Below are 18530 nucleotides of genomic sequence, written 5' to 3'. Positions count from 1 at the left end.
AGGGGAGGAGGAGTAATGATGATATATAAAACCGACTTCCAGATTGTGAAAGAGCACAGCTCTAATTCTGATAAATTTGAAGCTGTTATCGTCACATTCACTGGTGAGAACAGCAAGGGACAGCTTTGTCTTATCTACATGCCACCAGAACATACGAGAGAGAGAGAGAGAGAGAGAGAGAGAGAGAGAGAGAGAGAGAGAGAGAGAGAGAGAGAGAGAGAGAGAGAGAGAGAGAGAGAGAGAGAGAGAGAGATCAGAAATGAGTTCTTTACCTGGCTGGTATGAAACTTAGACGTAAATATTGACACAATCATTTTATGAGATCTGAATATGCCGTTACCGAGGAATAAAGATGCAAAAGCAGAGCTAGACGCCACAGTAGAAGCACTCGGAATGAAACAACACCTGCGACAAGACGATTACAGCGCTTGGATTTAATTGATTATAACGAGCAAGATGTTAACTTAATAGACAACTCCTTACAGTTTTCCTCCGACCACTCTGCGCTTTCAATGGAGGTTGCTCTTCGAAGACACACTGCCGATCAGAACTGCGGCACACATCAGGGTAATGAATCGAAGTTGATATTTTTCACAAAATATATTAAATGCGAGGTCATCTTGCAATGCTTAGCGCGATATAACTTTCAAAGTCTACATAAGATGTCCACTGAAGAAGCCATAGACGAGATTTCGCGGTTACTCTTGAATATCGCCCGTCTAGGAGCAGCGAAAATATTAAATATCTCAGACAGAGCGAACTATTGGTTCACTCCAGAAGTTAAAGTTATGTTTAAGAAGAAGCAAAAGCTCTACCGAAAGTGGAAAAGAACTGACACCCGACTGATCGGACAACGTATAAATGCGCAAGGGCAAAGTTCATTCGACTGAAAAGACAAGTATACATCGAGGTTATTAAGGAAAAATTAAAAAAGGAAAGAGGATAGTTAGCGAGAAAAACAACAAAAAAGAAATGACGGAACAGCTGTTTAGAGAGTGGACAGAAGTCACATTCGGAAAACCTTTGAATGAAAAGCAGAAAAATTGTGAGGAAACATCCGCGAGATTTTTTTTTTTTTTTATGAAGACCCCAAACACGAAAGATATCAAAACCTATAGTACTTGGTACCATGTATGGGTTGAAGGAGAAATTTGGGGGAGGGGTATGCCGGGAACTTTGCTCTAGAGACTAAACATTGGTTTCACCATTTCATGCCTCCAATAAGCAAACTGATGGTATTTCACCGGTTGATGAAAGTCATCTACCATCTACATGCAGAAAATGATTGAAAAACTGATGGATCCCACTGGCACTAACCGAACTAGAGCTAGAAACATATTACATGAAATTAATATCAGCGGAGAAAACTTAAAGGAAACTATTATCCAGCAAAGCAACGATCGGGCCGGACCAGTTCCCGCTATTCATGATAAAAATATGTAGCCCTTACATAATCGACCCGCTCCACCACCTCTTCCAACGAATACTAAGTGAGGGGGGTTATCCGAAAACATGGAAGAGATATTACGTACAACCAGTTCAAAAATAAACAATCCTAAAACCAGTGAAGATTTCAGGCCCATCGCAATCGGATGCTCTCTGCAAAACGTTTTTGAGAAAGCAATCCTCAACAGGCCAGAATACTTACATTCTGTGCTTCCTCGAAGGTCGACTATTACAAATTTAATGGAGACTCAGCTCCGAATACAGCTAGTTTTAAATAATAAATAACAGTTGGACCTGGTTTTCCTGAATGTAGCAGCAGCCTTCGACAACGTCTCAATGCCAGCTATAACAGTAATCCTCAAGGAGTATTTCCTCATTTCAGGAAGCACTTTAAGCATTCTCACTAACACCCTTCAAGAAACACAAATTATCGCAATAAACGGGAAACAAACAGCAACTTACGGTATCTCCAGGGGAGTACCTCAAGGGAGAGTATTGTCCGCCACCTTCTTCGCAATAGCACTAGCCCCATTTTTAGCTGAAAACTCTGAACAATTTATTACATATGCTGACGATTTGGAATTTTTTGTAACCTCTAAAGAACAAGAAACTGCACCCCATCTATGAGAGGAAGCAAACGAGGCAATCAGGAAACTAGAAGAATATCTGCACTACATTGGTCTGAAACTTAATGAAAAGAAAACTGCCCAAATGACCTTCACCAACAAAAAGAAGAAAAATGAAATTACGATTTTTGTGAACAATACCAGAATCCAAAATTCCCCCGCACATGTTGACCTTGGCCTCAAGTGGGATGAAGGATTAAACTTCATGCCTCACTTTGAACACATTAGGAAAAAGACATACGCAGCACTGTGGAGCACTAGACAAGAACTCACCAGTCTCCGAAGCCCTCATCTTATGATTCAATACATCCTTAAATGCGTTACACCGATTCCGTTGTACGCATCGACCATCTGGTCATCGGCCCCTGAGAGCAACATCAAGGCCTTCTTAGGAGTAGAATACTGGCTCCTGAGATGGCTAAACAAGATCGCCGGGAAACCGTTTACCATCTCAAGAGCGGTCTTGTCTGCCAATCTGGACATCACACCCTGGAAGTATATCATCACAACCAGAAACATCTTAACTCTGTAAAAGCTACTAACGGGGGGGAGAGAGGGAGAGAGGGAGAGAGAGAGAGAGAGAGTGTGTGTGTGTGTGTGTCAGTGTCTCAAGTGCCATTTGACTCAATTGGACTCTCTGGGGAGATTCTTCCCAGCAAATACTGCGAATTATTTTAATAATTTAAATATAGATGCAGAGGAACTATGTACAGACAAAATGTACAGGACAGAAATCTTTGGTAAAGTGTACCGGCAGGTACAAATATAATAAGAAGACTAATTTAATAATTTATATAATAATATTTAGCATTTAACAATCATTTAGTAATTAATTAAACCAACTTAACAGTTAATTCATTAACCACATACTTTGTGTTTTTTCATCTCCAAATTTTGTAAATAAGTTCATGTAAATACTGATATAATGTAACCACACCCTCTAGCCACGTGCTGTCTATGGGTGTCTCGTAAGAGAAATAAACACATAATAATAATAAATAATAATAATAAAAGGTACTGGAAGGCGACCGGTGCATGCTACTGTACTGAGGTAATTCTTCCCCATGTGCGTCTGTTCCGAGGTGTCATTAGCCCCGAGTCCGTGTTTATGGATGATAACGCCACACACCATCGCACTGCAGCTGTTGATATGCTTTTGGAAAGTGAGGACATTGTTCGTTTGGATTGGCCTGCCGGTTCCCCCGACCGATCTAAATCCCATCGAACACATATGAGACGCTCTGGGGAGACGCCTAGCGGCACGTCCCCACCCACCAGAAAATGTTCACCAGCTGAAGATGGTGCTGACAGAGGAATGGACAACGTAACCGCAAAAACATATGAACAACATTGTTGTATGGACAGGTGGTCAAAGCAAGCCTACATCGACATTAGGCCATATCTCCTACTGAGGACTACTTCTTCCCTTTGTTCCATCTTTGGCAGTGATGCATCTGTATCATGGTAGCCAGTGCTATGTTGCTATTTTTGAATAAAGTTCCTCTGTACCGTTTTGTTTCTGTTGTTGTTTCCTTCATCATTTCAGTACCTCACGAGGTTCCTTTGGTATGCTTTTCCCATATCCAGGCCACTCCTATGAGAAGCTACAGGTGAAAACCTGACTGGTCTTTAAATTTTGCACACCAGCATATGAACACATAATGTTTATACATCCCTCAAAAGAGTAAAATATAATACCCAAGAGCAAGGTGTGCAGCACTTAAAATACAAATTCTGTGTTACCAGTCCCCAAGACAAATTAGGAAAGAGTACACAAGTATCCACAAAACTATCTCAACCTTTTAAACTTACCAAACAGTCGGCTCACCCACAACAGCTAAGTCATCCAGACAGGCCTTAAACGTACCAATTAAAATAAGGCTAAACTAACCAGCCCTCTCTTAATTAAATATGTCCCAACTTTATAAATATGTCCCAACTGTACAAATTACAACTCGCTATAAACGTAGGTTAAACAAGAACCAGCTAGAACGATAGATAAAGATAAAGATTCAAATATACAGATAAGGTTCACAGTACATATGCACAGCTGAGCCTCTCAACGCAGGAGGGGGAATTCTCCATCGGATCACATCCCAAATTTTAAGTGCGGAGATCTTTCCCGTGAACATTTTTACAGTGAAAGTTAGGCGCCTCCCTTCCATCTTCACTGTCAATCATTCCAGCCCGAGAGCCGTGACTATCGCTGTGGTTCGCTTCTGTGGGGACAGAAGCGAACCACAGCGATAGATTTCCACGTGGACCATTTCAGTAATCAAAACTCCATATAGTGGCTTTAGTGTGGTATGGGTCGCAGAATCCCAAGAGGCTGCATTGGAAAATGTCAGTCTGGATGCATCTCTTGGTAGTGGCTGAGTTCGTGACATAGAGAAGGTGCTGTTTCGCCATCCAGCGATTTAGACTCAATTGCAGGCATAGGTGGTCAAGATGGTGGTTGAACCGTAACTTTGCGTCGATGATCACCCCCCCCCCCCCGTTCACGATGCTTTGGTACGCTTTTGATGATTTTTCCTTCGTGCGTTTTTTTTTCTTTTGCCGTTGTCCCTCTGGAATGGGCCCCCAGAAGATCCTGGCCCACCTGCTGGCAACACCAGGTGGATCAGAGTCTCTTTTGAGACGGTACATGCTATACTGGGATTGGCACACCTTCCTATGGTGTGAACGAGTATGTGTATGTATGTATGGATGTATTTGTCTTGGGCGGCACCTGGAACGTTAGTTCATCTCCGCCTCGTTAACTTATACAACTATACAAAGATTAAATACTGTACAAAAGAAAACCTTAACAGATTGAGGTAAACACAGATAATTTCAAAGTAAACAATGCAAGTAATCTTTTCCATATTAACATAAAAAAAATAAAAAAAACAAGTTCAAAGAAAATAATTAAGGATAACAGTACCATTCAACCGACAAAACTTTACACAAGCCCAGAAGCAGGCGCAAACCTTATAAACAGTTGAGGTTAAATCCAGTAAGTCCTGCAGTCATTAGTAGCAAAGTCACAGTCAGTTAACAGCCATCCGAGCAAAGGAGCACAGGAATTTTCATCGCCAAATTGAGTTGTAGTTGTAGGACACTTGTAGAGTTTCAAAAAAAAAACACAACACAAAGAGCACAAGTCCAGAATTGTAGATCTTGTTGAGAAAATGGACGTCATTGCAGTGAAGGTGAAGAGTCTTGAGCTGAATTTGAAACGTTCGCATGTGTAGTCATTGCAGAAAGGATTGCGAGCCTTTTATTGAAGGTTGCCTTAGCAAAATCCTGAAGAGCGCGGTAACTCGTGGCATTTGATACAAAATTAGGTTCCAATCCTGATGAAAAGTTGGGAATTGCATTCTGCAGAATTACTCGAAATTCATTGTATGAGGGACAAGAGTACAACACGTGCTGCCAATCTTCCACACCGCCACAATGGCAGAGTTCCGTAGGAGACAAGCGAAATTTAAACAATTTCTTATTTAATGATCCGTGTCCTGATATCAAATAGGAGGTAAACAAGTCGAGGCTAAACCAGACTGTAGATTTTTTATCCGTAAGAGAGTCAACTTCAAGAAAAAACTTACGCGTTACACTACCCAGTGTTGTGCCATCCCACCTACTCTGCCACAATAAATAAATTTTCTGTTTATACTCCGGGACGACAACCAAGTCAATAGAGTTTACAATAAATCGTCGATACAAATATTTATCGTATTTAGTAGTCACGGGCTTGAACCCCGGTCCACTCAAGGAACGCGTGCTATGCACTCTCGCTCCTGACCACTGGGCTACGTCAGGCCTCACAAGTTGATCAACTCTTGCCAAATTCTTTGTCGTTCAGCTTTAACATCGACTTGAGTGTTAATAGAAATACCAAGGATCTGAGCGGGAATCTGACGTTTCAAGCGATAACATAAGCCTCTGAAAATTACTTAGAGATCGAGTGGTAACATCCCGGCTAGAGGTGGACGAGTACCCAGAATAATCTCCACAGGTGACTGATACTTCTGGGTAGCCAAGAGCCCAGAAGAGAACACACACACAGTACAGCCCGAAGGCACCGCAGCAAAATAAGGCGAGTAAATCTGCCCCATCGATACCCTCCCGCACAAAGCAATCCATGTTTGAGAACAATCTCGCGGGCTATAGGGTTCAAAAAACAAATCAAATCAATGATGAGCACAATAGAACCGAGACCACAATGAAACGTGTCGCGGGTAACAGTCAGAGGCTTGCCGATAGTTTTAGCATATCCTCTGTACAAACCAGAGGAAAGATATTTATCTCAAGACTCAACCCGCAGACAAGTCCAAATCTTATTAAAGAAATGTGCGACAGAGGATTAGGGATTGACGTAGAGGTCAGGCAAATACGCACAAGACATCCTGCATATTCCTCTTTCATACTCTCCTGCCCACTAAATAGTGAAGGACGGCTCTTGGACAGAAACATCTGGCCAGTAGGAACGCTAGTGAAGACATACAGAGAAAGGGCTGCGAGGCCCACAATTAGGAACAGCACCGCGAACCTAAGAAGAGCCCTATAGCAATCAACAGTCATTTTTTCTCTCGCAAAAGAATCGAACCAGATTATTATCTTCTTGCAAAATGTAAGAAGCATATCAAATAAACTTCACGCACTACAAACCTTACTACTGAACTCGGAGAATGATTGCGTATGCTTAGTTGAAACATGGCTCCATAATAACAGACACCTGGACGCCCTTGCACACTCCTCCGGTTACAACTGCATCGCAAATGGAAGAGAGGGTAAAAGAGGAGGCGGTGTAATGATTCTTTTGAAGAAAGGATTCTCAGTAGTCAAAGAACTCGAGGCGCAATCTGAAAATTTCGAGGCTATCATTGCCACTCTTGGTACAGAAACGAGGACATTGCAATTAGGCGTAATATACCTACCACCGGAACACACTAAAGAAAACAGAGCCGAGCTTCTTACGTGGCTCACCTCAAATCTGAGCACGAACACAGACACAATCATAATGGGAGACCTAAATATGCCACTACCAAAACATCGGGAGGCAAAAAGCGAGTTGGACGATACAATGAAAGCTTTAAACATGATCCAATTGAAAACACCAGCAACAAGAGGAACTCAATGCCTAGATCTCATATACTACAATACCCCAGATATAAAGTTGAGGAACAGCTACATGAAATTCTCTTCGGATCATCAACCACTCACGTGTGAAGCCACTTTAAGAAGAATCCGGGACATCCCTCAAACTGCTCGGCATCCAAAAAGGGAAACAAAGATGATTTTCTCATCAAAATTTTTTAAAAGTGACGTCACGCTGAAACATCTGATGGCATATAATTGGCAAAACCTATACCGTTTGGGCACTGATGACGCCTTATCAGCGCTCTCACAATCACTCATGCATATGGCTGAAGAAGGAGCATCTAAGGAAATTAAATTATCAGACAGGGCAAAGCCCTGGTTCAACTCACAGTTGAAAGTAATCTTCAAAAATAAGCAAACATTGTTCAGGAAATGGAAAAGAACTGGGCATCCAGAGGACCACACCCTGTACAAACATGAAAGAGCACGCTTCATGAAGGAGAAGAAACGGGCACACATAGATATGGCTAAAGCAAAACTAAAAAAAGGTAAAAGAATTGTCAGCAAAAAAAGCCTCGCGCATAACATGACTGAGACATCCTTTAAGGAATGGACCGAAGCCACTTTCGGAACACCCCTCAAGGAAAACCAAATTGACAGCGAAGCAAACAGTACCAGGATACAAGATGTAATCAAGGGGTTTAAGGAATCTAACAATAGTAATCGGATTGTCACTAACAATGAACATCTAAAGGAAATCAGTATTAGCAGAGACAACCTAAAAAGTGCAATCAACAGCCTCCCAAATAAAGCAACGATTGGGCCAGATAATTTCCCACTATTTATGATCAAAATCTGTAGCTGTTACATCATCGATGTACTACTACACATTTTCCAGAGGATTTTGATGGAGGAGAACTTCCCGACGCTGTGGAAAAGCTACTTTGTAAAACCTATCCCCAAAATAAAAAATCCAAAATCTGTAAAAGACTTCAGACCAATCGCTATCGGATGCTCTCTGCAAAAAATCTTTGAAAAAACAATCCTGCACACCATCATCGAGCATTGCTTTAAGCACAGGCCAGAATACCTGCACTCGGTACTTCCGCAGAGATCGACCATCACCAACCTCATGGGGACACTGCTAAGGATCCAACAAGCACTAAACAGCAAGCAGCAGGTGGACGTAGTCTTTTTAGATGTGGCATCCGCCTATGATAACATATCCATCCCAGCTCTCATAGTCGTTCTGCGGGACTACTTTCACATTGCAGGAAATGTCCTCCATTTATTAAAGAGCACTCTTCGGCGAAGACAAATTGCGGTGACAAACGAAAACATGTGCGCAATGTATGAGGTGGATAAAGGGGTCCCGCAAGGCGGAGTTTTGTCTGCCACACTTTTTGCCATAGCCCTTGAACCCTTCTTAGCCCAGAACAAGAAGCACTTCATCCCATACGCCGATGATATAAAATTTTTTATTACCTTAGAGATCAGAAATCAGCTGACTACCACAACCAAGTGGCTAATACTAAAATAAAAGAACTTCAAGAGTACCTAGATTGTATCGGGCTGCAGTTGAATGGAAAAAAGACGGCACATATGACTTTCACAAATAAAATAAAGCCAAACAAAATGGAAATATTTGTGAACGGCATCCTCGTCCAAAAGGCACAGACACACGTTGATCTTGGTCTCAAGTGGGATGAAGGATTAACCTTTCGCCCGCACTTCACATACATCAGCAACAAAACATACGCGGCGCTTTGGGCAACCAGGCAAGAGCTCACCGGTATTAGAGACCCCGGTCTGATGAAGCAATACATCAACAGATGTGTTACTCCTATTCCCCTATACGCGGCACAGATCTGGTCTTCAGCTCCCGAATGCAGTATCAAAGCCTTTCTAGGACTCGAATACTGGCTCTTGAGATGGCTGAACAGAATTTCAGCTAAACCTTTTACCATCTCAAGAGCTATACTATACTCCAATTTAGAGGTCACTCCCTGGAGACAAATAATCACGTCAAGGAACATAATGACCGTCGCTCAGCTTTTAACGGGACGACTGGATGCACCGAAAGCCCGAGAGTGGATAGAAATACCCGGCGAAAAATCAAGACGAGTTGCAGATAAGGAACCACAACTGAAATCGGCATTTACGCAGTTGGATAGCCTCGGAAGATTCTTTCCAGCAAACACCATCCAGCTATTCAACAACCTCAACATCAATCCTGAAAAGCTCTGCAATTGCAAATCCTACAGAAAGGAAGTTCTCAGAAACTCTTACTTGCAAATACAGATGTGAGGATACAGTTTCAGCACCTTGTTAGGCCAGGCACAAGCCACTGGGCTTTAGGAAACCCGACCTCATCAATGTGTAAGGATTGACCTACCTACACAACTCTAATCCCCACAGAAGAAGAAGACTGCTGGAAAATTGAACTTTCAAATTTTTATTTTGCCGTATCACGGTCTTTCGTGTTGTTTCATATGCTGTACGTTGTTTTGGCTGCTGTAAATATTTGTGTTTATGTAAATATGGTGAAACTCTTCCCATTTGTGTGTGTTTAAGCAGAAGGTATGCTTCAATTGTCACGGTATGTTCTTACCAGTTTACAGTAGTTAAGTAGTAAAAGTATTTGCGAATAATTAATAACTCAAATAGTGTATTTTCCAGATAAAATGTAGTTATAAATCAGATATTATGTATTTCATGTATTTTATAATTGTAACATAGATGTATTTTTGTAACATAGTTGTATATGTATTTTCACCCTCTAGCCAGTAGCTGTAACCGGGTGTTCTCCTAAGAGAAATAAACTGATGATAATAATAACTCTACCAATCTTTATAATTTCAATTCCAAGTTGTTCGGATATTTTGGAAAGTTCAATTTGGTTCTTATTGGATTGATGAAAAATAGTATAGTACTGTACACACAAACCTACGCCAACACATTTCTGGCCCTTTACAGTTGATTCTGTTCTTCACAGAGACACGAGGCGGAGTTGAATTAATGTTCCAGGTGCCGCCCTTTACATATACACACATGTCCGCATGTCCATGTTTTCCTTCGTGCGTAGGTTGAATCATTATTAGTTTGGGCTTCAATGAGAAGACCATGCACGCGGACTTGTCTGGATTGATCTTCAGACCAACAGGTTTGAGGTAAATTCCTAGTTGAGCAAGGCTGCTGTTAATTGTATTTACCACATCTTGCACGTTATCCAAGGGGTGTATAGTGATTAGCACCTTTAACTCATCCTCGTGTGATATTATTATTGAAAGGAAGAGCAATGATGGTAGTAAACAAGAGGGCTGATAAAACGCCTCCTTGCGGTACTCCTGTATTGATGTTTCTTTGATAGGTCTGGCCGCCAACTGTTGGTGTAAAGGTCAGTAGCAATACCTTCAATATTGTAGAAGGATTGGAAATGGTTTAGGAGTGCCGAAATGCTGACACTATCGAAAGCGGCTTCTATGTCCAGATAGATTACCAGTACTTCAGATCTTTCTTCGAATACCATGATGATATGGTTGGTTGTCATTTGGAGGTTATTATTATAATCTTTATTGTGTACAAAGGATGTATACAATACAGTTAGTGAACGTTGATCTGTCCGGCAGTGCATAATGTAGTTTTAGGAGGTTTCTGAAGTAGTATGTGACTAGTCAGTGTTGTGACCATTGTTTTCTCTAGCAATTTTGAAGAGGCATGAGGACTGAGCGATTGGCCTTAAGTGCTTGGCTGTAGTCGGGTCATTGATCTTTGGCGGCGGCCTTACAGTGTAGACGTTCCACACAGATGCGAAGAATTCTCCACGCAGTATTGCATTGAATTAAGAGTAGTGGGTTGATAATGAACGGGTTCAAGCACTTAATCGTGAATTGTGATTTCATCCCACCCCCTCCTCATAGCATTATATATACATTGTAAATACATATAACCTTATGTGATGTAGCGACATAAACAGCGGTATAGGTCGACTCTCACCAACCTTGTCCGCTTTAGAGATATGTTCCCTGAAAACATTACGAACATTTCAACAATCTGCAAATTAATCCCAACGAACTATTGGATGGCAAAAACACAGGAAAAATATCCTGGAAGAATTGCATCGAAGTACTGACCTCCAGTGAATCTCGACAAACACGATCAAGCCACTCCTTCTACCAGTCCATCACATGCCATCAACAGACGCATAGAATTCTCTGAGTTTCAAGACTTAGATTTGAACATATATATCTATATCTTCTCCCTCTTGTAAATATGTATACGTGTGCTATCCCAACTCCAGGTTGTCAAACATTATCTATTGTCCTTTTAATGTATGAATGTATTTTTCACTTATAATTTTATGTACCCCCTTCTAGCCAACCACCTGTACCGGGAGTGAAATCAAGCTTAAAAATAAACTGAATAATGATAATACAAGAGAATTTATCAAGAGAATTTGTTTACAATAAATTAACTTGTTTAGAAAAGTAAATTTCTTGACAACAAGTTGCAATTCTTCATATAGAACAGTTTTGGCATACGGATTTGTTATCTAACAGAGAAGATAATGAAGTCACTATTCATAGTACATTCCGCACTGCAAACAGAGATAGCAATTTGTCTGCATAGCAATTCTAATCTACTGTATCACTGAGATTCAAAAATTTTCTTTTTAAGAATTTTAATTTGGAGATGGGGTAACTTCTCCTGAGCCTGAAATCTACACTAGCCAACAAGTTGTTTACTGTATTCATTGTGTGCCTGTCTCCAAATGTATTTAGTACCCTAGGGTGAGGCAAAACAATTGCTTTTGAGTTCCTCAAATTAAGTGAGACATTCCTTAATAATAATGTAAATACATTTATACTGCATTATGTGAGGAATCGTGATAATCTTATTAGATTTTTTAAAAATTTACTTTCTATATCTGTGTGTATGTAACCAATTATTTAATTCTGATCGGAGCCACTGGCCTTTGGCCGTGACGGGACAGCTGCAACTCTACTTGTTTATCTGTATTATATTCATCTACTGTAGCTGCAATAAAGATTTTCTCTCTCTCTCTCTCTCTATATATATATATATATATATATATATATGAATACAAATAAAGTTGAGAACTTAACAGAAGTACGCGTGTCCTGGACTGACAGCAAAGAGGAAACCCCCCACCCACTGACAACAGTGGAGGTCACAAGAAGTAAAGTCCTTCGGCAGCAAAGTCCCGAAGAGTCTGCAGGTTAAAACGATTGTCCCGAAGAGGAGTAACATTATCAGGGGGACAACGTGTAGGGAAGATGATAGTGAAGCATGTCAGCATATACAGCACAGCGGAAGAGCACGTGTCTAGTCTTGTACCTACAGGAGTACAGATCAGTAATGCTTAAGTCCAAAGAGAAGCGCTTTCAATTCAACGACCCATGGTCTGTTACAAAGTGTGAGCGTAAATTCCAAGCTTAAACTATTTTAACGTTTTCTTGGAGGTAAGACTAGTCGCGTTCAGCAGAAAAATTCGTGACAAATGGGCCTGGAGTACTGGGGTCCATAGTTTAACAGATATTTATTTAAAGTATACCCAGTAAAATAAAATAAAATAAAATATTTCCAGAAGCTTTCGGAACTCGTGTCCCTTTCTCAACTGACAGAATTTTTAAATACATTACAAGCAAACTGTGGCACGTTACTCATTCGTCATTGTTGTAGCACGGACGTGTGCTGCCTTGCGCCAGTGATCATCCATCAATAAAACGGTTGTCTCCAGGATTGGATGTATACGCATGCCTTTCTGGCGATTTAATGCCTTAGGGTTGTTCATTATGTTTAGTGACTCTAGCCATAGGCGGTGGCGAAAGTGTCGCGCGTGGTCCACTATCTCAAAGTCGCGCTTGGGGTCAAGATCGTGGTTGGTAGCCCAAAAATGTTCTGCAAGCGCGGACTGGTCAGTTTCGGCAAGCCGGATTGCTCTGTCGTGTTCCGTGAGGCGATCCTGGAGACGTCTCGATGTCTCACCTACGTAGCAACTGTTACAGGCCCTACAGGTGATACGGTACACTACATTGCTGCGTAAGACAGGTGTGACAGGGGTCTTCACACTGGAGACAAGTGAACGTAGGTTCCTACCTGGTAATTGTACACATTTTATGTTGTAACTTCTCAGGATCTTCGAGATACGTCCTGACACTCCTGGATAGTACGGAATGTAGGCGGATGATATGCCGACTTGCTTCGGAGGTCTTGGGTTGGAAGTAAGCTCTTGTGCCTGTAACAAGCATCTGTTTAGTACATGGGATGGATAACCGCATCTGGTTAAGTCCGCCTTCACACGGGAGATCTCGTTACGTCTAATTGTGTCGGTGCTGGAATGGCTCCAGGCCCTGGAGAACAGGGTGCGGGCAGTGCTATTGAGATGGCTTGGAGCGTGGCCGGACCCGTAGTTGGTGAATTGACCGCACCACATGGGTTTGCGGTATACTGAGGTCTCTAGATGTGGGCCTACGCGATGCACTAGCACGTCCAGAAACGGGAGCGAACCGTCCACCTCTGATTCTACGGTAAACTTGATGAAATTGGATAGAGAGTTGAGGTATTCTAGTAGTACCGTTTCAGAACCACGTGGTATTATGGTAAAAATATCGTCGACATATCTACACCACGTTGTAATAGGTGTAGGTGGGTTCTGGTGTATCTGCTTCTCCAGATCTTCCATGGCGATGTTAGCTACTACGGAACTGACAGGGGCACCCATAGCAGTGCCATGTACTTGTTTGTAGAGTGAGTCTTCAAAGGTGAAGATGCTGCTAGAGAGGCATAGGTTGAGGGCGGTACAGATGTCATCAGTGGATAGTGACGTCCTGGATTGGAGGCTTAAGTCGCTCTCAAGGAGCCTTCTGGCGCAGTGCACGGCCTGTTGGACGGGAATCGAGGTGAATAAAGAAACCACGTCAAATGATGCCATGACAGAGTTATCAGGGATTGAAATGTCCTTAATGGTGTTAATGAATTCACTGCTGTTTTTAACGGTGTGAGATGTATTACCTATAAGAGGCGAGAGGAGGCTCGCGATGTGTTTGGACAGTTCATACGTTGGGGCACTGCAGCAAGACACTATAGGTCTGAGAGGAATACCCGGTTTATGGATCTCTACGGATTACCAAAGATCCATAAACCGGGTATTCCTCTCAGACCTATAGTGTCTTGCTGCAGTGCCCCAACGTATGAACTGTCCAAACACATCGCGAGCCTCCTCTCGCCTCTTATAGGTAATACATCTCACACCGTTAAAAACAGCAGTGAATTCATTAACACCATTAAGGACATTTCAATCCCTGATAACTCTGTCATGGCATCATTTGACGTGGTTTCTTTATTCACCTCGATTCCCGTCCAACAGGCCGTGCACTGCGCCAGAAGGCTCCTTGAGAGCGACTTAAGCCTCCAATCCAGGACGTCACTATCCACTGATGACATCTGTACCGCCCTCAACCTATGCCTCTCTAGCAGCATCTTCACCTTTGAAGACTCACTCTACAAACAAGTACATGGCACTGCTATGGGTGCCCCTGTCAGTTCCGTAGTAGCTAACATCGCCATGGAAGATCTGGAGAAGCAGATACACCAGAACCCACCTACACCTATTACAACGTGGTGTAGATATGTCGACGATATTTTTACCATAATACCACGTGGTTCTGAAACGGTACTACTAGAATACCTCAACTCTCTATCCAATTTCATCAAGTTTACCGTAGAATCAGAGGTGGACGGTTCGCTCCCGTTTCTGGACGTGCTAGTGCATCGCGTAGGCCCACATCTAGAGACCTCAGTATACCGCAAACCCATGTGGTGCGGTCAATTCACCAACTACGGGTCCGGCCACGCTCCAAGCCATCTCAATAGCACTGCCCGCACCCTGTTCTCCAGGGCCTGGAGCCATTCCAGCACCGACACAATTAGACGTAACGAGATCTCCCGTGTGAAGGCGGACTTAACCAGATGCGGTTATCCATCCCATGTACTAAACAGATGCTTGTTACAGGCACAAGAGCTTACTTCCAACCCAAGACCTCCGAAGCAAGTCGGCATATCATCCGCCTACATTCCGTACTATCCAGGAGTGTCAGGACGTATCTCGAAGATCCTGAGAAGTTACAACATAAAATGTGTACAATTACCAGGTAGGAACCTACGTTCACTTGTCTCCAGTGTGAAGACCCCTGTCACACCTGTCTTACGCAGCAATGTAGTGTACCGTATCACCTGTAGGGCCTGTAACAGTTGCTACGTAGGTGAGACATCGAGACGTCTCCAGGATCGCCTCACGGAACACGACAGAGCAATCCGGCTTGCCGAAACTGACCAGTCCGCGCTTGCAGAACATTTTTGGGCTACCAACCACGATCTTGACCCCAAGCGCGACTTTGAGATAGTGGACCACGCGCGACACTTTCGCCACCGCCTATGGCTAGAGTCACTAAACATAATGAACAACCCTAAGGCATTAAATCGCCAGAAAGGCATGCGTATACATCCAATCCTGGAGACAACCGTTTTATTGATGGATGATCACTGGCGCAAGGCAGCACACGTCCGTGCTACAACAATGACGAATGAGTAACGTGCCACAGTTTGCTTGTAATGTATTTAAAAATTCTGTCAGTTGAGAAAGGGACACGAGTTCCGAAAGCTTCTGGAAATATTTTATTTTATTTTATTTTACTGGGTATACTTTAAATAAATATCTGTTAGAAAAATTCGTGTGACAGAACCAGTGCGAGGGCTATCCGATCTGGTCTGCCACACACTGACAATTTCTTGCCAGTACGAAACTTTTCCTTTTTCACGTCATTGTGGATATTGATTGGGATGACGACGAAATCCGAGGGAATCTGCATCCTTATCGGATAGGAGAAACCACGGTACGCGACGTGCAAGTCAAGAGGTAAAGTACCGGCCAATACCTAAAGTGCAGCAGTAAGCCCTGTAGGGCACACTCGCAAGATTGACAATACCATTCTTCCCTAGATAGCCCGAAGCTTAAACTAAATCTTTCTATCAGACACTCGATGGAGCCAGCAGCGAAGGGAACCATCGAGACAAAAACAGCCTTTTAGTATAAGAGCAATGCCTTTCTAGACAGGTGCCCCAATATCTTTTTGCAACTCTAACTAAGAAGTTATTGACACCGCTGGAAAGATGTTTCGCGTTAGAGAAAAAGCTCAAGCGACCTCATCACGACTCTTAGATGCTTTAGCTCAGAGGGTAATTACTGGTCGTGGATTTTAATATGCGGTGGTCTTCCACGATGTAACCTGTTTTTGAAACAGAGCAGCATTATACGTATGTTTTTTGTCTGGCTGAGGGTCAACTTATTGTTTCTGATCCAAGTTAGATCTGCCGGAACAAAATTAGTTTGATGCCGGAAGGCACGTCCAGTAGGTCCACCGACGACAATGGCGAGGTCGTCGGCATAAGCTAGACACGGGTTTTCTGGAAATCAGGGTGTACCAGTCATTCAATATGGCTGCGAGTGCGCGTGCGTGTAGCTGCGAAGGCTGTCTGATCTTGTGCTCCACAAAAGTACAGCATTTTCGCGTATTTGTTTCTCTAGTTATACTTATTTTTGTCAAATGATCTGTCTGGTAATACTGTATCCTGGTGGAAGATAGCTACCTTAAACCTTCGGGCAATTATATATTTTCATGGCCTTTTTTCATTTCTGTATGCAAATATTCCGTCTTTGTTGGTACAAGGCCTTCTCTTTATGAGATGGCCTTCACTGCACACCGCTGTAGTCCCGCTTCCGGGTGTAGGTCACAAGGTTAAGCAGATGTGCTGTGTTGGAGTATTTGATCAGCTGACCCCGTGTAATGCGTGTCTTTTACGACTCTGACCTATTTACGCTTCAGTTTAGCTTTTAGAGACTGCCTCCAGCAAGTTAAAAGAAAACTTCGGCAATCGGCGTTAAATGAATGAAAATTGTGTACTGAATTTCCTGACATCCCTGCCAACACGCCTCAGATAAGCTGACTGTTTGAGCGAGCTTTATAAAATGTATGAATTTCTGGAAATATCCTACGATGCTAATCTAGTTAATAGCATCAGGACTCCGTTTACCCCTTGCATTCTTCACCTTCTCTTAAATATTGCCTATCTCTGCCATTACCTGACGTCTTCATTTCAACTTAACTCCTCCGTCTTCAATACAACTAAAATATAATGAAGGATGGAATCGGCGTTCAGCAAAAGTCCTGGGCTCTGTGTGGGCGTAAACCGGGGACTCCAGCAATATATTACTTTGCTTTTCGTGTAGGGGGAATCTTCTGGCGTAATTGCCAGCCACCTAAAGTAAAACAGTTGACCAAACAAAGGAGAAGAAAATTGACTTGCCACTTTTGTACAGGTAATTGAAAACACGCGGACATCGCGGAGGAAGAGGTTCCGTTACCACCCTAATGGAAGAAACTCCATCCACGTCCTCTGGACTGTGTGAGAAGCGCGGTTCGAACGACGTTAGCGCTATAGCACTTCCTGAACCGAAGCCGCTTTGCGATTCAAGCTCACGCATTGAGGTAGAGGGTGCTTATTCTGATGGGAAGATTGATACTGTTCCTGCCGTCTTAATGACGGACTCCCAAGTTAATATCCCCATGGAAATTGTGGAAATTAAAAACGTTCGAAGTGACTACACGTCAACAATCAATGCTTCCCCAGAGAGATGCAAGAACAGCTTCAGAGAGTTTGTCTCCAATAATGGATTCTCTTACAAACCTCAATGCTGAAAATAGAAAGCTCAGAGTCCAGAATGCAGAAATTCTGGATCAAATACGCATGCTCAACGAGCAACTCGGAGATCTGTGAAAACCTTTGTTAGCGAATGCTGTATCCCTGTAAGACAGATGTCAGCGATGAACCATCGGAAATCTCATACGCAATTTCCTGAAGCGAATGAGGCTTTACCTTGATCTTCAGCCCAAACTGGGCACTCCCATCATATGGCAACAGTCCCAGAAATTTCCAGTGTCGCCACTTTTTGTATGCAGGTTGATTCGGCAGAACTTAGCTCCAATCGAAAAGATGAACCCACTGGGTGCGCATCTCTCGCACTCTCATCCCCTTGAGTACGACCAGGCTGCGGATGCTGCCGGTCCCTCTACCCAGGATAAGAGCACGACTCCCAGTGAATTTAATATCTACCACCAATACCTACTGTTCTCCACCTGCCTCACCACAGTAATAATAACATTATGGAGATGAGAAGTCCTCCACGTGAAAATAGGAAAGGGCTGAATTGTGCGCAACCCCTATGCATCAACCAGATCTTGTGGAGTCGCATGCCCAAATTTCCAGCCGTTACCTTCAAATGGCTGATTCTGTCCA

This window comes from Mastigoproctus giganteus, chromosome 5 (genome assembly GCF_048544385.1).
Source record: "Mastigoproctus giganteus isolate SK-2022 chromosome 5, ASM4854438v1, whole genome shotgun sequence".
Classification (NCBI taxonomy): domain Eukaryota; kingdom Metazoa; phylum Arthropoda; class Arachnida; order Uropygi; family Thelyphonidae; genus Mastigoproctus; species Mastigoproctus giganteus.
The sequence above is the reverse complement of the archived record's forward strand: the minus strand, read 5'-3'. Positions refer to the sequence as shown.